The 20,987-nt window shown below is 38.3% G+C and overlaps 1 long non-coding RNA gene across 3 annotated transcripts; it reads left to right on the top strand.

Annotated features, from left to right (window-relative positions):
* The first annotated feature begins 7,288 nt into the window (after positions 1-7,288).
* On the top strand, positions 7,289-15,947 carry LOC110908535. 3 transcript variants are annotated; one of them, XR_002574699.2, is made up of 4 exons: positions 7,289-7,442; positions 8,747-8,831; positions 9,226-10,577; positions 14,532-15,662. It is a non-coding gene; the product is annotated as an uncharacterized LOC110908535 (long non-coding RNA). The 3 variants fall into 3 exon arrangements; XR_004872602.1 differs by lacking the exon at positions 14,532-15,662 and having other exon boundaries at positions 7,316-7,442; positions 8,747-10,164; XR_004872603.1 differs by lacking the exons at positions 7,289-7,442; positions 8,747-8,831; positions 9,226-10,577 and adding an exon at positions 12,886-13,223 and having other exon boundaries at positions 14,532-15,947.
* Positions 15,948-20,987: the final 5,040 nt, after the last annotated feature.

The following is a 20,987-nucleotide window of genomic DNA, read 5'->3' as shown; positions in this document are numbered from 1 at the left end:
CCAGATTCTCAATCGGCCCAAATAGCAATCACATACAAGTCCATTAATAAACAGTCCACAATTCAAATCGTTGGGCTCAATAGATTGGGCCCGTGACAGTGAAGGCCCAACAGTGTGCGTGTAAACGATGGTCTCGAGTCGCAACCGGAGATTACGAGTCGCAACAACTGGTTGCGAGTCGCAATGGTGATCTCGGTTCATCATGGCCTGGTTACGACTGGTCATGTGCTGGTTACGAGTCGCAACGGGACTCGCAACCGTGGTTTCGGCTGGTGCTGGCTTGGTTACGAGTCGCAACCTGACTCGCAACTATGGTCCCGACTCGCAACCATGTGTCGTAACCGCGTATGTAACTGATTTCCATAATTCCTGCATTGACTTATCCGTGATTCTAGCAAACATCTAAGGCAGTTTCGAAATCGGATCAATCACAGAAATTCATCAACAGTTAATTCAGATTTCATGCATATTCATAACAATTCAAGAACATCAAACCTGCAATTCAATCAGTAATCATGCATATGAACAATAGTAACATTCATAACAATACATACATTCTAACATGGATCCCGATTACCAACTATACCCAGTCAAACAATGTCTAACAGCCGATTTCTTAACCACTCGGTGTTTATATCCAAACCATCAATTAACGTGATCATGTTTAGCATACATGAGTCGATTAACAAAACTAAATCAATTTCCATCCCAAACAATACGTTAACAAGAATCCTCGGCTAAGCAAACGTCAACATACAACCAATCCGTCAATCATTTAACAAGCAACTTAATTATCAAACACTAACCGATTGGATTGGAACAAAGAGGAGGTGAGCCGAGAAGTGTTGTTCGCCGTCGGGTTCCAAGCAAACGAGAGAGAGCAAAGCTTCTAGGGTTTGTGTGTGTGTGTTTGTGATTTGCAAAAGTGGTAAAACAATCCCCTAGTTCCGGTTTTGTGTGTTGCGAGTGGGGAGTGGGCCGAACCCACATGGGCTGCCCTAGTAACCCGTGTGCAAAGCATAAGGCCCGAATGGGCTTGTGCGAGTGTGGGTGTGTTGTGCGGTCCGATTCATACATGTACAATTAGTAAACATCAAGCACATAACACAACATTCATTCAATAAATGTAATCACGTAATCACACTAGTTCAATGGTTACACGTAATGTACGAGACGGTAAAGTACGAGTTGTCACATCAACCCTCTGGAACCTCTATAAAAGGTATTGCTGATATACCCCTCAAGCCTTTGGGGCAGCTAACTCTTGATGTTCATTTCAGCGAAGGATTAAAGGAAAGAACCCCAATCATTAACCTTTGTGGTTATCAACATCCCCTCAAGCTATGACGTGATCATAGGGAGGCCCGGACAGCGTGCATTTTTCATGGCAGTGTCTGTTGGCCATGGCACGGTCAAATTCCCTACCGAAAGGGGGATAGCAACCCTTCAACCCTCGCAGGAAGCTTACATGATTGAGGGTGAAAACTCAAACAGTGAAGAAGACAGGGAAAGGTTGGTCATAAACCCTAAATACCCTGAGCAACGGATAAGAGTCAACCCAAACCTTTCTCAGGAAACCCTTTCATACCTTGAAAAGCTGCTAACACATTACAGTGATGTATTCTCTTAGTGCCCAGAAGATATGACCGGGATCCCTCGGGACGTTGCCGAGCACGAATTAAGAATACCACCGGATGTCAAGCCGGTGGTCCAAAAGAAAAGAAGCCTGGCACCCGAGAGAAGTCTGGCAGCCTGCCAAGAGGTTGAAAAGCTCGTGTCAGCCGGAATTCTCCGAGAAGTCAAGTACCAATCATGGGTTGCAAACCCGGTTATGGTCAAAAAACCTGATAACTCTTGGAGAATGTGCATAGATTTCAAAGATCTTAACAAAGCTTGTCCTAAAGATTGTTATCCATTACCGGAAATTGATCTCAAGGTCGATTCCCTCACAGGATACTCGTTTAAATGCTTTCTTGATGCATACAAAGGCTATCACCAAATCCTCATGAAGAAAGAGGATGAGGAAAAAACAGCCTTTCACACGGACAAAGGGATCTTCTGTTATCAAAAGATGCCTTTCAGCCTCAAAAATGCAGGAGCTACCTATCAACGGCTCGTCGACAAGGCCTTCGAAAGCCAAATTGGCAAAAACATGGAGGCATACGTTGACGATTTGGTGATTAAAAGCAAGACGGAACATCAAATGCTTGATGATATTCAAGAAACTTTCAAGAACCTCAGAAAGGTTAACATGAAGCTTAATCCGGAAAAATGCTCATTTGGATTCGAGGAAGGAAAATTCTTGGGTCACATTGTTGGAAAGCAAAGCATCAAAGCCAACCCTAACAAAGTGAAAGCCGTCCTCGAAGCTAAACCACCAAGAACCAAAAGGGAGGTTGAAAGCTTAAATGGGAAGCTTGCAGCCTTGAAGCGTTTTACCTCAAAATTGGCCGAAAGATCTCTGCCCTTCTACAAAACGCTCAAGAACTGTTCAGACAAGAAGGATTTCAAATGGACTGATGAAGCTGAAGAAGCTTTCAACCAAATGAAGCAACATCTAGCTTCCCTACCAGATATCGCAGCACCGGAAACCGGGGAGGTAATATCGGTGTACCTTTCAATCGCTAACGAGGCCATCAGTGCAGTCCTCACCATTGAGCGAGACAAGGCCCAGGTACCCGTTTATTTTTTCAGCAAAACTCTAAAATTAGCTGAAACTAAATACCCTCCCATCGAAAAACTTGCCCTAGCCCTAGTTCAAACAGCTAGAAGGCTTAGGAGGTACTTCCAAGCACATCCTATACAAGTGGTCACTGACCAACCTGTCAAGAATGTGCTTGAAAAGCCTGAAAACTCAGGAAGGCTAGCAAAATGGGCAGTGGAACTGGGTGAGCACAACATCACCTATGTCCCACAAAAAGCCATTAAAGCTCAAGTTCTGGCCGACTTCCTTGTGGAAGTCCCAAACCAAACAATTGACGAAGTAAATACCACAACCACTGAACCTTCCAACCCTGAAGCCTGGAAATTATTTACTGATGGGGCTTCAAGCGTTGAAGGGTCAGGAGCTGGTTTAGTTCTAATCAACCCTGAAGGGTTAGAATTCACATATGCTCTACGTTTTAATTTTCAGACCACCAATAATGAGGCTGAATACGAGGCACTGATCGCCGGTTTAAGACTGGCCAAAGAAATGAAAGCTCGGAAGCTTGAAGTGTTCACAGATTCATTGCTAGTCTCAAGCCAAGTCAACGACAGCTACATTGCTAAAGAACCCAACATGAGAAGATATAAAGAGAAATCCAAGGAATTGATGAACACCTTCCAAACATGCAGCATCAAGCAAATCCCAAGGCCCCAAAACAAAAAGGCCGATGCCTTAAGTAAATTAGCGTCCCTCACCTTTGCCCACCTCACTAAAAAGGTGTTGATTGAAGTGTTGAAGGCTCCATCGATTGATGAATTGGAAGTCCAAGATGTAGTCACTGAGGAAGATCCAAACTGGATGACTCCCATCAAAAAATTCCTTCAAACGGGTGAACTACCCAACGATCAAATAGAAGCCGAAAGGGTTAAAATCAAAGCAAGACAATATGTGTTACAAGGAGAAACCCTCTACAAATAAGGGTTACCTTGCCCCCTTGCTAAGATGTGTTGGTCCTGAACAAAGCAAGTATTTGATCAAGGAAATACACGAAGGAGTATGTGGAGCCCATTTTGGAGCTAGATCGGTGGTTGCAAAACTCATGAACCTTGGATATTTCTGGCCGTCGATGCATCGTGACACCGTTGAGCAATTAAAGAAATGTGATGCTTGTCAAATCCATGACCAAATCCCAAGAAGTCCCAAACATGATCTTGTTCCAATAACCTCGGCATGGCCATTCCATAAGTGGGGAATGGACATTGTTGGGCCATTCCCTCCAAGCAAAGGAGGAGTGAAATTTTTGTTGGTAGCAGTTGACTATTTCAGCAAATGGCCAGAGGTTAAACCCCTTGCAAAGATCACAGGAAAACAAGTCATAGAATTCGTTTGGGAAAACATCATCTGCCGCTATGGGTTGCCGGGAGTGATTGTCACTGACAATGGAAAGCAATTTGCTGAAAAACCTTTCAACCTTTGGTGCAAAGAATACAGGATCAACCAGATCTTTAGCTCAGTGGCTTACCCACAATCAAACGGCCAGGTTGAAAGGGCCAACCGAAGCTTAGTGGAAGGCATCAAGACGAGATTAGGAAGATATGAAAGCAATTTCCTCGAGGAATTGCCTAGTGTTCTATGGGCAATTAGAACAACCGAAAAAACAAGCCACAAGAAAACGTCTTACAGCTTGATATTTGGATCCTAGGCTGCAATCCCTGCTGAAATAGGAGTTGTAACCCAACGAATTGTCAACATGGATCCCGAAACGAACCAACAAGAGACCATGTTGAATTTACAACTCCTAGAGGAAGCCCGAGATCAAGCCGCAATACAAGAAGCCAAATACAAACAGAAGATGGAAGCCTACTACAACAAGAAGGTTAAGAATGAACGATTCAAACCAGGGGACCTAGTCCTCAGAAACAATGAAGCTAGCAAAAAGGAAAATCAAGGGAAGCTGGGCCCAAAATGGGAAGGTCCATACACCATCCTTGAAGCACACAAGGGCGGATCCTACAAGCTAGCAGACTCAGAAGGCAAAAGGCTTCCAAGACACTGGAACGGAAAAACCCTGAGAAAATTCTATGTTTAGACAGAAAAGTTTAGTTTGTATCAAAATGAAAATCTTTTGTAAAAAGCAAGTACTGCTTGAATGAATGAAGTTGTTTTATCAAACTTGTCTTTCTATCCTAATATCAGGTTGAGAACCTAGCAAAAAACTCCATGGCAAGGGCCATGTAAGGGGATGAGCTCCCGGGCCATATCGCTCAATAGGTTCAAGGGTTGAATGAACCTATATAAGGGGTGAGTTCCTAAATCAATACAACTCCATGAGACTTATTAAGCCATAACAATGATGTCTCATAGACAAGTCTGAACAACCTACACCAATCGTTCCTTAAGCCTTAGAAATATAACCAACAAATAGGCTTACGAAATCAAGTAAATCAAAAAGAAATAATGAAGAGGATAGATACTACGTCTTTTTGTTCAAAAACACCAAGGCTAAGTGTCTGCAGCACTGAACCCTTTAAAGTGTAAAAAACATAAAGACAAAGTAAACTCAACAAAGACAAGGCTAAAAAAGAATGACAATTGCTAAAGGAAAAATAAGAAAATCCATTAATAAAACATACAAACCAAACCAGAAGCTATCAAGGCTTCAAACCACCCAGATAATAAGCTTGAGACGTTGAAGGCTTCAACCCAAAAACAGCTAACCAAAAGGCTTGAAGGGTTAAGAGCCTACTGAACAAACTAAGCAAAGCAAGCATAAAAACATAACACAAGTAACATAATAACCATAATATCATAGTAAAGAAAGTCATAAAAAACTTTCAGATAACAGTTAAAGCAAGTTCTAGTAACTTGCAAGGTAAACTACTGTTCAAATGGCCGTATAGGCCCAACATACCACCAACAGGAACCTTAAGGGTTCCTGGAAACCTAACATTGTTCAAAATAACATTACAAACCATAAAGTGTTTTGCTAAGAAAGCTACGAATAATCATCAGATGGCAGAAGGCTTGGAACCTTCAGCTTTGGACTTCGTGGCTTTCTTAGACTTCTTGGCCTTAGCACCATTATCACCACCAACCGCTGAGGCCTCTAAACCAACATCCTTTGAAACATCAGGAAGACTCGAGAGGGTATCATCACTATCTCCGGAATAAGACCTCTTCCTTGAAAGGGAGCCCAAAACCTCAGTGCACACCTTTTCATTCAGACCCGCATGTTTCAAATCCTGTAAAACAGATAAAGGCTTACCAAAGCAAGAGGAAACCTGATGAACATAAGGATAGGTTAGCCTCTCCATTTGTTCAACTGAGCTTTTGAACACATCAGGAGCATCTGGGCGAAATAAGGGAGACTTTTCCAGAGCATGCCCAGCTTCATGCAGTTTGTAACCAACAACGAGACCTTGGTGTTTTCCCAAGTTTAGCAACTTCGTATACACATCACCAAGAGCAGAATTAAACTCAGTAGACTAAAGCAGGTAACTAACTACCTGTTGAAAGCCCTGCTCAATCAACCACTTGTTATCACTAGTTGCATGAGATACCGAAGCCTTCAAACTCTCTTTCTCTTCATCAAAGGCTTTCTGGGCAACAGTCAAAGCCTCCCTGTCCGCCTTTAGCTTCAACCGATCAGCCTCGAAGCTCTTCTAAAAATCAGTCATTTCAATCTCATGCTGCTTGGACAAGCCTTCAACCTTCTTTGACCAAGCTTCCTCCTTCTCAGCAAAGCTGCTTATCTCCTTTCTCATCGACGCCATCGAAGACTTCATCTTATCTTTCTTCTTGGAAAAGTCTTCATACTCTCGCATCCTTTGGAGAAAACGAGCAACCCCCTGAGGAAGCATAGCTGCAAGGTTACAAGTACTAAGAATCATCCGGGACAGCATCACATCATCATCCATTTCGGAGATAGTCTTGTGAACCGAAGGAGGAGCAATATGACTTAAGGCCTCTTCACAAACAGCAGCATCTTTAAAGCTATCATCAACCTTTACCGACCAGCTTGGCACATAAACTGTATCAGGATCCAACCCTTCAACGTCCATACTCGAAGAACCTTGAACAAGTGTAGCAGCAACCTTTCTGGTTGAATCCTTTTTGCCATGAACAACTAACTTCCTCTCCCTTTCAGAACCCGCCTCAACACCTTGGTCCTCAGACTCTTCAACATCATCACTCAACTCCACCGGTTCAGTAGAGGTGGATTGAGGAGCAGCTTTCAAACGACGAGTAGATCGCCGGGTCGAAGTCTTGGGGGCAAGAGGCTTAGAGAAACCTTTAACATTCGACACACTAACATACCCACCACCTTCAAACCTTTGCTCGGTACCTTTAACCACAACATTCTCATCAGGAACAACGGGAACATCCCCAAAAACCACGTCCGAAGTGTCATCATGTAACACCCCAAAAACTCGAATTATTCAGTTACTAGTATATACCATGTTTAAAAGAAGGAAATGAAATAACTAGGTTATTAAACCTAGTTATATGCTTGGTTAAAACAAATAAGGATAGGAAATTAAGTTAATTATGAACAAATGACAAACTTGAGGGGTTGATTTGGAAAAGATGGAAAGATGAAATATAAAATAAAAATAAAAAAAAAACTCAAAAACACACACTGAGTGTGTGTGATGGTGCGGACGATCACACAGGAGAAGAGGAGAAAGGGGCACAAACCCTAATTCAAGATAAACCTTAAAATTGAAAGGGGAATCTGGCTCTAATCGGATGCATGGACCTAGATTCTTAATCATCTAGACTTTCTACACATGAGGTAAGTTGTAGAAGTTAATTTTATGATTTTGGTATGAAGTGAGACTATGATCAAACTACGAAATTGTATGAAATTGTGAATGTAGAGGTTTTAAAATCACCATTTATGTTATGTTTTATGAATAAGTTCAAGTAATTTGGTGATTCAAGGTGAAACCCATAATGGTGAGTGAAGGTGGCGACTTGGGTGTTCTACCCATGTCCAAATCCTTGTTTGATGTACTTGTTCCTAGCTCGAATCTATGTTAGTTGATGTCAATTGATGATAATAATTACTAGGGTGCTTAGACTTGGTGAAAATCCTAGTGAAAACTACAAGTTTTAAAGGGTTAAGAACCATCTTGACATGTTAAAGAATCATGTGTTAAATGGTTGCACATTAAGTGTTTGATAAAATGCCTACATGAAACTTGAATTGATTCAAGTTTGTGTTAAAAAGTTAGTAAATTCGTCACTTTTGACAGCCTTAGATAGTCATCTTGTAAATGCCGTATCTCCTTCGTTATTAGGAGTTAGACAACAAGCCTTATATCGTTGAAAAGGTCGTTTCGCATATTACATTTCATATTTGGTCATAAAAGGCTGGTTATGAGATTTAGTGGGTCAAAACAGCATAAAAAGTTAGTAAATTCGTTTTGACAGCCTTAGATAGTCATCTTGTAAATGCCGTATCTCCTTCGTTATTAGGAGTTAGACAACGAGCCTTATATCGTTGAAAAGGTCGTTTCGCATATCACATTTCATATTTGGTCGTAAGAGGCTGGTTATGAGATTTAGTGGGTCAAAACAGCATAAAAAGTTAGTAAATTCGTTTTGACAGCAAGCTGTTTACACATAATTTAGTTTCTGACCTGATCTTTCAAAAATCGTATAAAATCATTGAAAAATCGTATGGAGGTGTTCTTTATATGCCTAGAAAGATATTTAAATGAAGCACAATTCTTATTTGAAAGTCGAAGTCAGATTATGTGATTAAAAAGGGGGAAAGTGACCCCGAACAGCTGCTGCGTGAAAAATGCAGCAATGAAAATAATGTGTTTTATGAACTTAAAAATATGATTTTTTAGTTACCAATTTACTAAACACTAAATATTGCTTCGGGAAAATGTTTACAGTTGTTAAGGTGTGTTTAAAGTGTTTGTATGTAATAGTTGAAAGATATACTTATCTATAAGTGGTGTGACTTCTAAAAGTCAAGCTGACCCAAAACTAGTATCTTGATAAATGTGGTAATAAAATCCATAAAGTCTAGTTATTATGATATTAGATGGCTAAACTAATCATCTTATGGATATGATGTAATAGCTCGACTCTTGACAAGCTATATGGGATCTTGGAGAAGAATGGGTTAAACGGGTCAAGTACGCAAAGAAGCTCTAATGGACACAAAGTAAGTAAGCTTACATCTTTTGTAGAATATGAATTTGTTTTTATGAACTATAAATATGATGAAATCGAAATGTGGTTTCCGACGCGATATGGTACATGTCGGAATAGATATAATCGATAAAAACCATGGTTAATAGTAAAAAAGGGCAAATTGGTAATTTAGTCATGAATGACTAAGATTTAATGAGTTTTCGTTAAGGTTAGCTTATAGTGTAACTAATAAAAGAAATAGCGGGGTAAAATCCGAAATGGGTCGTATGCGTGAATTTGAAATTAAAATATCAAGTTTTGTAAACATCAATATTTGGTCAGTCAGACCACACGGGCCAAATGGTAGTAATAATACCATTTGACAAATTCGACTAATGTTTGGTTGGCAAGTCACTTGTTCATAGGAACGAATAGCAATTTGGATAATTGCGTCGCCATAAAGTTTCGGCTAATAAAGCGAGGTATAAAAACGGGTCTATGCGTTGACTCGAGACAGGTACGCGACGAAATGTTTTGTTGTTGTTAATTGTTAATACGTAAATCTTATATATTGATGATATATGAAAGTTCGAGATGTAAAAATGTTTGATTTGTCTATAATAAGGATTTATGATAGACAAATCAACGGGTTGAGCAATAATAGGTGCAAACCGGGTAAATGGGTGCACAATTCCATAAGTGCTAAGCCCGGGGTTACGGGTAAAGAAACATTAAACACACAAGCCGGTAGTCGAAGCGAGAATGCGAGTAGATTAAAGGATTTGGGGACGGGTTGACAAATTGAGTATTAAGTCCCATGCATAGGAATGTGATTGAAATATGATTTATTGCTTATTAGCGAACTAACCTCGTGTATGTGTTTATACAGTTTAAATCAGTTGAAGTAATAAGTTACTAAACCATTGTCTTGAGTATGAAATGAGAATGCAGGTATTCTTTTAACGTCGTTATCAGGGTTAAAGAATTTGGAATGCACGAATGTACACGGAAAGCTTATTCGTGGGGATTAGTATGGGAAGAAGGAATGCGGACTGGCTATTGATTACGTAGTTCTAGTTTAGGAATGATGTCATTGTATCTAACCGATGTATATGTATGTGGTGAATGCAGGTGGCATGGACTTAGCATCATTACGAAGAAAAGAAGGTTTGAAGATCGAGTCAAGAGCGAGGATTGTACGGGAAGGATTAGTCACATAATTTGACAAAAAAAAAATATATAGGTCATGAAGTATTAATATAATGGGACGTGGTAAATTCCTTTTTAATGAGTGTATGAATTTTTGTCTTGGAACCTTCCTGTAAGTATTATGTCTAGTAAAGAACGAAATTTTTGGGCTCTTATTTTCCGCTGTGTCGTATTTTAAGTTATTACGCGTTAGTCTTACAGGGAATTGTTCTTATTACGAACGGGTCATGCCCGAATTTTTTTAAATAATAGTATGATAATAGTCATTTCGAAATATGAAATTTGGGCGTTACAAGTTGGTATCAGAGCCCTGGTTTGAGGGAAATCAAGTAGAAGGAGGTGAATACTTGAACTCAAACCTGTGTGCTCTTGTGACAAGTAACCCGTACAATCCAAGACTCGATCAAGGCCTAAAGTTAAAAGCGAATGTAAGTATGTATTAAATTATGTATTTGAAGGAAACTAATAGTATAATATGTGAAGGGTAAGCGCAATTGCTTCGAAGGGATGATCTGTGAATGTGGTCTAGGACCGGCACCAAGGCATGTAATAAGACATATTGACCCAGGTACGTAAATTTAGCATATGGGTGCATGTAATGGTAAAATTTATCAAATGAAGGAAAAATTTTAATGAAGTATAATAATAGGATGGAAATGAAGTTATGAAAATGTTACACGTGCCGAAACCTAATTCTTCGGGCATAAGGTGACGATTACACGAAGACACGAAACTAGTATGTGGATTGTGTACCTAGCCAGTACTCAAGAGCATATGACGTTCGTGAGACCATGATAATTGTTGCAGGTATGTCTGTTAGAATTAGGTAGTAGGTAGACGTGAGGGTGAAGAGAAAAGTAAGACTTTCAGGGATTTGAAAGTATGAATGATATGTTAGAATCCGCGAGACGGATTCGAATCATGAAAGGAATGAAAGTATGAATGATATGTTAGAATCCGCGAGACGGATTCGAATCATGAAAGGAATGAAAGTATGAATGATATGTTAGAATCCGCGAGACGGATTCGAAACATGAAAGGAATGAAAGTATGAATGATATGTTAGAATCCGCGAGACAGATTCAAAACATGAAAGGAATGAAAGTATGAATGATATGTTAGAATCCGCTAGACGGATTCGAAACATGAAAGGAATGAAAGTATGAATGATATGTTAGAATCTGCGAGACGGATTCGAAACATAGAAAGGAACTATTAAAATTAAAAAAATAAATAAATAAATAAAAGTTCAAATGTGTAAGTGATTATAGACTAAGCAAGTACATATTCTTTAAAAAGCGGATATTATTTAAGTTATGTCTTAAACATATGTATATCTATACAAATATGATTGTATGCAAGAATGGTTAAAGGGACGAATGAGTCATGTGGGTTAAATGGTAATCGCCATTTAAACCTTGTACTTAATGTTTATTTTGACAAGTTTTATGCTTATAGATAAGTGTAACGAATGGGCATGCATTGTCACAATTGGAAAGAAATAACCATTGTAAGTTATGGATAACGAGTCAAAAGGTTTTGATTCGTGCAAGGTATGTACCAAGGTTATGTTTTCTTTTAAGTAGGGGCTTATAGCTCGATTAGAGAAGGATACGTCAGAAATGGGTAGTTGGTGGACATATGGTCAGAATGTATTTTACAGTTGGATTCTGAACAGTTAAATGAAGCAAGTGATAGTTATTAAGCAAGTAATAGTAAAATTAGCATGAAGTATTTAATTTACTATGTAGGTAAAACCGATGTAAGCTATTGTAGTAGCAAGAAACCTTAGTTGAAAGAAATAAGCTCTGAGCAAGTTACATGAAAGGTATATTACTAAATTACTCTTGTGGGTCAAAATGAATGACGGGCTACGACCCGAACAATAACTTTAGTATGGACGGGAAGGGTAAGTTTTGCAAGAAGAACGGAAAGGATGTATTAAAGTACTTGTATGTAAGCATGAATGGAAAGAAATATAATCGTGTACTTCATTACATCCATGATAATTAAGAAACGTCAGTTTGACCTTGGAAAATCAACTGTAATGGGTCGGTGAAATAATTAAAAAAAAGGAAGGAATTGTGGGTGTTTAAAACATTAAACAGAATAAACTGGAAAGAATGTAATAATGATAAGTACCAACGGAAAATGCTAACCTTGATGCTAGGTTTGTTGGCCGTGTTCATTTAAACAAGATATTGTTAGAAGGAAGCCCATGAGCGGAAGCCATTCATGAAAGGAAGGGATCGAACCGGCCTTGACACGGACTCATTCAGAAGCGGGCCAATCCGGTTCGCAGATCGTTAAGTTATACAATGAAGGCGAGGTTAGTAAAATGTTTAATTCTAGATTGAAAGGTAAGAATCTGTGAATTATTTGTACACATGAATGAAATGAATGGTAGGACAAATATGGTATAGAATGAAATAACCGACTAGCAATGGTCATCTTTAGAAAGTATTTATGTCAATAAGAGGAAGATTTAAGGACCCTGAATGAAAACTTGGAACTAGTTGATTAATGCTCATATGTTGCTCTTTGCACGACATGCCGGGTTAGTATAAGGAAGTAATGTGAAAGATTAAATATAAGGTTAGACATAAGGTTGTAAGTAGTTCAAGTGGTGGTAGAAATGTAGATTAATGATTGATCCTCATGACAAGTATGGATAATGAGATATAAAAATGATAGTTATGTTAGAATGTTGATACTTGGATGTTTACGGTAATGCGTACTATTATACGCTCACTTCACATAGGGACATGAAGGAACCTAGAAAGGATGTTAGTTTCAAATTATGGAATATGGATGTGTCACAAACGTCAATTCCTCACAACACCCCAAAAACTCGAATTATTCAGTTACTAGTATATACCATGTTTAAAAGAAGGAAATGAAATAACTAGGTTATTAAACCTAGTTATATGCTTGGTTAAAACAAATAAGGATAGGAAATTAAGTTAATTATGAACAAATGACAAACTTGAGGGGTTGATTTGGAAAAGATGGAAAGATGAAATATAAAATAAAACTAAAAAAAACTCAAAAACACACACTGAGTGTGTGTGATGGTGCGTACGATCGCACAGGAGAAGAGGAGAAAGGGGCACAAACCCTAATTCAAGATAAACCTTAAAATTGAAAGGGGAAACTGGCTCTAATCGGATGCATGGGCCTAGATTCTTAATCATCTAGACTTTCTACACATGAGGTAAGTTGTAGAAGTTAATTTTATGATTTTGGTATGAAGTGAGACTATGATCAAACTACGAAATTGTATGAAATTGTGAATGTAGAGGTTTTAAAATCACCATTTATGTTATGTTTTATGAATAAGTTCAAGTAATTTGGTGATTCAAGGTGAAACTCATAATGGTGAGTGAAGGTGGCGACTTGGGTGTTCTACCCATGTCCAAATCCTTGTTTGATGTACTTGTTCCTAGCTCGAATCTATGTTAGTTGATGTCAATTGATGATAATAATTACTAGGGTGCTTAGACTTGGTGAAAATCCTAGTGAAAACTACAAGTTTTAAAGGGTTAAGAACCATCTTGACATGTTAAAGAATCATGTGTTAAATGGTTGCACATTAAGTGTTTGATAAAATGCCTACATGAAACTTGAATTGATTCAAGTTTGTGTTAAAAAGTTAGTAAATTCGTCACTTTTGACAGCCTTAGATAGTCATCTTGTAAATGCCGTATCTCCTTCGTTATTAGGAGTTAGACAACAAGCCTTATATCGTTGAAAAGGTCGTTTCGCATATTACATTTCATATTTGGTCATAAGAGGCTGGTTATGAGATTTAGTGGGTCAAAACAGCATGAAAATTTAGTAAATTCGTCACTTTTGACAGCCTTAGATAGTCATCTTGTAAATGCCGTATCTCCTTCGTTATTAGCAGTTAGACAACGAGCCTTATATCGTTGAAAAGGTCGTTTCGCATATCACATTTCATATTTGGTCATAAGAGGCTGGTTATGAGATTTAGTGGGTCAAAACAGCATAAAAAGTTAGTAAATTCGTTTTGACAGCAAGCTGTTTACACATAATTTAGTTTCTGACCTGATATTTCAAAAATCGTATAAAATCATTGAAAAATCGTATGGAGGTGTTCTTTATATGCCTGGAAAGATATTTAAATGAAGCACAATTCTAATTTGAAAGTCGAAGTCAGATTATGTGATTAAAAAGGGGGAAAGTGACCCCGAACAGCTGCTGCGTGAAAAATGCAGCAATGAAAATTATGTGTTTTATGAACTTAAAAATATGATTTTCTAGTTACCAATTTACTAAACACTAAATATTGCTTCGGGAAAATGTTTACAGTTGTTAAGGTGTGTTTAAAGTGTTTGTATGTAATAGTTGAAAGATATACTTATCTATAAGTGGTGTGACTTCTAAAAGTCAAGCTGACCCAAAACTAGTATCTTGATAAATGTGGTAATAAAATCCATAAAGTCTAGTTATTATGATATTAGATGGCTAAACTAATCATCTTATGGATATGATGTAATAGCTCGACTCTTGACAAGCTATATGGGATCTTGGAGAAGAATGGGTTAAACGGGTCAAGTACGCAAAGAAGCTCTAATGGACACAAAGTAAGTAAGCTTACATCTTTTGTAGAATATGAATTTGTTTTTATGAACTATAAATATGATGAAATCGAAATGTGGTTTCCGACGCGATATGGTACATGTCGGAATAGATATAATCGATAAAAACCATGGTTAATAGTAAAAAAGGGCAAATTGGTAATTTAGTCATGAATGACTAAGATTTAATGAGTTTTCGTTAAGGTTAGCTTATAGTGTAACTAATAAAAGAAATAGCGGGGTAAAATCCGAAATGGGTCGTATGCGTGAATTTGAAATTAAAATATCAAGTTTTGTAAACATCAATATTTGGTCAGTCAGACCACACGGGCCAAATGGTAGTAATAATACCATTTGACAAATTCGACTAATGTTTGGTTGGCAAGTCACTTGTTCATAGGAACGAATAGCAATTTGGATAATTGCGTCGCCATAAAGTTTCGGCTAATAAAGCGAGGTATAAAAACGGGTCTATGCGTTGACTCGAGCTAGGTACGCGACGAAACGTTTTGTTGTTGTTAATTGTTAATACGTAAATCTTATATATTGATGATATATGAAAGTTCGAGATGTAAAAATGTTTTATTTGTCTATAATAAGGATTTATGATAGACAAATCAATGGGTTGAGCAATAATAGGTGCAAACCGGGTAAATGGGTGCACAATTCCATAAGTGCTAAGCCCGGGGTTACGGGTAAAGAAACATTAAACACACAAGCCGGTAGTCGAAGCGAGAATGCGAGTAGATTAAAGGATTTGGGGACGGGTTGACAAATTGAGTATTAAGTCCCATGCATAGGAATGTGATTGAAATAGGATTTATTGCTTATTAGCGAACTAACCTCGTGTATGTGTTTATACAGTTTAAATCAGTTGAAGTAATAATTTACTAAACCATTGTCTTGAGTATGAAATGAGAATGCAGGTATTCTTTTAACGTCGTTATCAGGGTTAAAGAATTTGGAATGCACGAATGTACACGGAAAGCTTATTCGTGGGGATTAGTATGGGAAGAAGGAATGCGGACTGTCTATTGATTACGTAGTTCTAGTTTAGGAATGATGTCATTGTATCTAACCGATGTATATGTATGTGGTGAATGCAGGTGGCATGGACTTAGCATCATTACGAAGAAAAGAAGGTTTGAAGATCGAGTCAAGAGCGAGGGTTGTACGGGAAGGATCAGTCACATAATTTGACAAAAAAAATATATAGGTCTTGAAGTATTAATATAATGGGACGTGGTAAATTCCTTTTTAATGAGTGTATGAATTTTTGTCTTGGAACCTTCCTGTAAGTATTATGTCTAGTAAAGAACGAAATTTTTGGGCTCTTATTTTCCGCTGTGTCGTATTTTAAGTTATTACACGTTAGTCTTACAGGGAATTGTTCTTATTACGAACGGGTCATGCCCGAATTTTTTTAAATAATAGTATGATAATAGTCATTTCGACATATGAAATTTGGGCGTTACACATCACTTTTGATGAAATCCAAGGCAGACATAACTGCAAGCAACAAACAGATAGAACATGAGACAAAAATTAGAAAGATAAAAGAAAGGAGAAAACAAAAATGCATACCCGTGCCATCTCTCATCAGAACCGGATCCCGGTCAGCTTTTTCCCACAACTTACTAACCCCTAATAAAACCAGCAAATGCTCAGGAAAGGGATGAACCCTCGCAGGGCTTTTACGAATAGATTTCAGAAAAACATCATTTAAATCAGATTCAAGGGGTTCCGGTTCATTGAGAACAGCATCCGGGTGACGCCACACAGTTTTAAACGGAACAATAGTGTCTGAAACCCAGAAAAAACGATTCTTCCAAGTTCCAAGTGTGGTAACCATAGATGAAATAAGGCCAGAATCAACCTTAGATGCTTCAAAAGTAAACCAATCGCCATTCTTGGCCAATCGGAAAAAACGACGGAATAACAATAAGGAAGGATCGTATCCGAGGGCACGGCACAAAATCTCGAAATGTAAAACCCTAGCCATGCCTTTCGGATGAATCTGACCAAAGGAAACCCGGTAATACTCTAACAAATTCAAAACAAACAGAGAAAACGGATAGCGAAGGTTTGAAAACTCAAAGTGACGACAATAAAGGGCGATGAAACCAGTTGGGCATTTATCAATCGAAGCATCACACGCAGGAGCAGTAGGTGTAAACTCAATCCCAATGCCATATTCCTTACAAAACAACTCTACTTCCTCTTGGGTTAACCGGGAAAAGGATCTTGCTAAATCCTTAAGGGCACCCATTTTTGCAAGGAAACTATGAAAAAGTAAAGCAAAAGAAAACAACACTAACCTTGAAAGAAAAGGGGAAGACTTGCAGAAAATACTTGGATGGAAAAATGAAACGGCAATTAAGAAAAATATAAACAAGTTAATATAGGGGCAAAAATGTAAATAATAACTTCTGCAAAACCGCCACCCTATCAACTGCCATACATCAATCAAATCAACTGTCAGTCATTTAAAATTCAAATTCAAAATATTAACTGCCTTCAGCCCTTCAAGCCATCAAGCAACGAACCCTTGAAACCTTCAAGTGATAAAACACATGCATAAAAGTCAGAAGTCTTTGAGCATACTACCCAAAAACCTCTGACTTGGGGGGCTGATGACGGGGGTAGCCCAAGACTAAATTAAGTGACTAAATATGCAAATGCTTAAATGGTTAAACGGTTCAATGGTTAAAAAGCGGTAAGATGGGAAAAGCGAGGAGGAAACAGTGGCCAGTCACATCCGGAGCTTGCTTCACCAACCCACGGCCGCAAAAGCAAAGCAGGTCTGCACAATGCACGCTATTACCCAGGGGTCAAAAGCCTTCAACCCCCAAAAGGGGAAACCCTCCACTGCAAGCAGGATTACTAGTCTTGTACATGCTACTTTGGGAGATGCCTTCCCTTATAAAAAGACACTTCATTTACTCAAGAAGACATCCCTGATCAGCTGAGATTCTCTAATCTCTGGTCATTCGTGTGGAGTACTTGCTTACGTCCAAGTCACTCCTTTTCACATCCATCACACACATTCCGTTTGCTCTCACTTCTGGATCTGAGTACACCTCAGAGAAAGAATCTTCAGCAAACAACAACTACGAACTAGTAAACCTCCTTCCACGTCTTGCAAACGTGTGGGGACCCCGCGACCTGCGTTAGGCAAGGTTGAACCCTTCAACCTTTTGACCTAACCAACTCAGCTACCATCTTTGGTCTCGTGTTTGTTGCATCAACAATTATAATATTTAGTAAGGAAGGAATAATTCATGTGGGGAAACATCAACATCAACATGTGGTTTACGGTTGGAAACCGTGTCTTACGGTTTGTAATAGGTGGCCACTAAAAGAAACAGTATATTGCACTTGTGGCTTACGGCTGTTGACTTGGGTTTACGGCTGGCAAGTGATAGCCAATCACATTTTTTTTTGGAGAGCAACATCATCGAATATTGGAGCCCTTAAAACACATCTCTATTCTATTCACTATTTTTTTTAGCAGGAAGACATTATTTTAGTGGGCTTCATTGTGCAGGGAAAGATTGGCAGCCCATTATGATTATCGACTATTGGCAGCCATATAATTTATTTTTGGGGGAGCACTTTTCAAAGGAGGATCTAACATCATCACAGATCATGACGATTCATTATTCATCATCAGCAAAATACCAACATTCAAGTCAATCATATGTTCATCTCTTTATGAAGCTATTGAAGATCATACTAACGTCATGAGCGGCTAGTCGTCCTGTGACCGTCTCCGGAAATAGGGTTTGTGTTTAAACATTAGGTTGCTTATTGTTACGATTGTTTTGGATTAGGATTCGATTAAACTTTCGGTTAGTCGGTCCTATTGTTTTTGTTTCGATTAAACAATATTTGATTATCGTAATCATTCATGTTCATCAATTATTTGGTTTGTTCATCAACAACCGGGATTAAATTCTAGGTTGCCATTGTTTTAAACCTTTAATCATTGAACTTGATTATGTTTATGAAATCCGAAATTGGTAATTAATTAGATTACTATTCATTTGCATCAATCCTTCGGTTTCGATCGTGTATCATTGCAATCAAATATATTATCGGTTAATTATGTATCAAAACAAGTTTTCAAATCATGTCTATGTGATTTACAACTGGTCATAACTAAGTAACCTGATTTTCCGCATAACCTTAAAACCCGGAGATTGGTCCTTTCTCTTGTCATTGTTTACAACTCTAATTTATATTTGTTTTCACAATCATTCTCAAAACTGCAAAAAACAATTAGTTTAGAAGTAGATGGTAATTAAAACAACGAGCTTTCGTACTTTCCACTGATTCCCGTGGATTCGACACCCTACTTGTCCTTTACTAGTAAAAGGTGAATAGGACCACTTTACTTTATATTTTTGACCGACCTTACGACATCGATCAGTGAATATCGGTACTGATTCTGATGTTTTCCGGTCCGATTCGTTATCCGTCTTTTCAATTTATAGAGGAATGTTGGAAGTGCGTAGTAAGCTATAAATAGATTGGTGCAGCACTAAGTATATTAATCCAAAGTTATAAATTAACTGCCTTAGTCAAATGAATTTATCATTTCAATTTCACAAAAGAAATTACAATTCTTCATTGCTAACGAAATGTTTTAGCTTTGGTTTTTTCTATACTAAGGCAAACACATGGCCGCAAAAATAATGTCATAAATTAACCTAATCATAATATTAATATATCACAAAACCCAAGCTACTATTTCTCTCTACATCCAAATCTAACTCGCAAACAATAAATTCTTTATCATCCCCATCAGACCTTCAACACCATGTCACGACTCCTGGCTGGAGATCTGCGCAACAGCTTGTCAGAATATTACCATAAAATGCCACCGGTTGTCTGAAATCACCCCAGCAGCCGACTATCGTTGTCTAACGTATCAACCACCACCACCACGTTATAAGCAGCGGCGAAGCTTGAAATTTTTTAGGGGAGGGGGGGGGGGGTCGAAAATGTATATACCCAAAAAATTCTATAGAACCAGGGGGGTCGAAAACATATATACCCAAAAATTTCTATATGAAAACTACATATATAACACTACTGGCCGAAAAGTTCGGGGGGTCGGGCGCCCCTCCCCGCCCCTTCAAAGCATCGCCCCTAGTTATAAGGAAACATTGTCGGTCACCACTGCCAACAAATACAACATCAACCAGATCTCACCTCCTTCACCAGAATAGCTCTAGTTCGCCGAAAATCGGCACCTGCAGTTGGCAATCGAATTCATAAACAAGTGAGTTAGGAAATGTGATCAAAATCGCAAGAAAATGGAAAAGTCAGGGACCCAGATGAGAAAAAAAACTATTTGGACTAAAATGACAATTTAGACCAAACCTTAGGGACTAAAATGGCTATTTACTCAACTTTTAATAAACAAATGAGTTTTTTTATAGCTTCGTGAGTTCGTGACGGTTTTTCGCCCTACATCAATTTGGTTCATAATGGTTGTTAGGACCGGTTTCGATACCGTTCGATTGCGTAACGTACGTTCGACGTGCGGAATCCGTGAACGTATGTGATCGAACACTCAATAACGTACTAATGTCGTGATTCCATTGATGATGTAGCGATTACAAGCTCCGTGAATCATGTTTTGCCACTTTCTCTCTCTAGTTTCTCTCTCAAGGCACCTAAGCTCTCCAAGCTCTAATGTGGCAAAAGTCTTCACCTTTACAACTTAATTAGCTATTTATAGGCACAAGGAATATAAGGATTTCTCCTTATTTACAAGTTTGCCACCTTGCCCTTTTTAACTAATTGTAACCTAAAAGCTTAAAATCCTTCGGTTTCTTGGATTTCTGCTACGGAATAGATTGACAGAGGCGATAGACAGATATTGCACTAACAATGGTATTTGTAGGATACGAGCATTTAATATAACGGCCAAAGGATATAAAAACAAATACATGCGTGTATACAACTTCTTTTTGACTAATTTAAACCAGTTTTAATTAGTAGTAGTAGTAGTAGTAGAAACTGAAAACGCTTTTACCAATACAAGTATTGATGTTATTCATTTGGAATAGGTTCGCTTCTTGACTATACTAGTAGGAACGTTGAGAAAAAAAACAGAAAAACGAATAGAAGTACCGATGTTGTTCGTATGGTAGTTTGGTTCGTCATAATAAATAGAGTGAATTGCAAGTTTTGTCCTTTATCTTTAGGCCATTTTGCAAGTTTTGTACTTTATGTTTAAATTTGACGAGTTTTGTCCTTTATGTTTGAAAATCAAGCATGTTTTACCCTTTGGGGCAAAACGTGCTTGATTTTTAAGGACAAAACGTGCTTGATTTTTTAAACATAAAGGATAAAACGTGCTTGAT

Source organism: Helianthus annuus, chromosome 2 (genome assembly GCF_002127325.2).
Source record: "Helianthus annuus cultivar XRQ/B chromosome 2, HanXRQr2.0-SUNRISE, whole genome shotgun sequence".
Lineage (NCBI taxonomy): Eukaryota > Viridiplantae > Streptophyta > Magnoliopsida > Asterales > Asteraceae > Helianthus > Helianthus annuus.
This window is presented reverse-complemented; position numbering and strand designations above follow the sequence as displayed.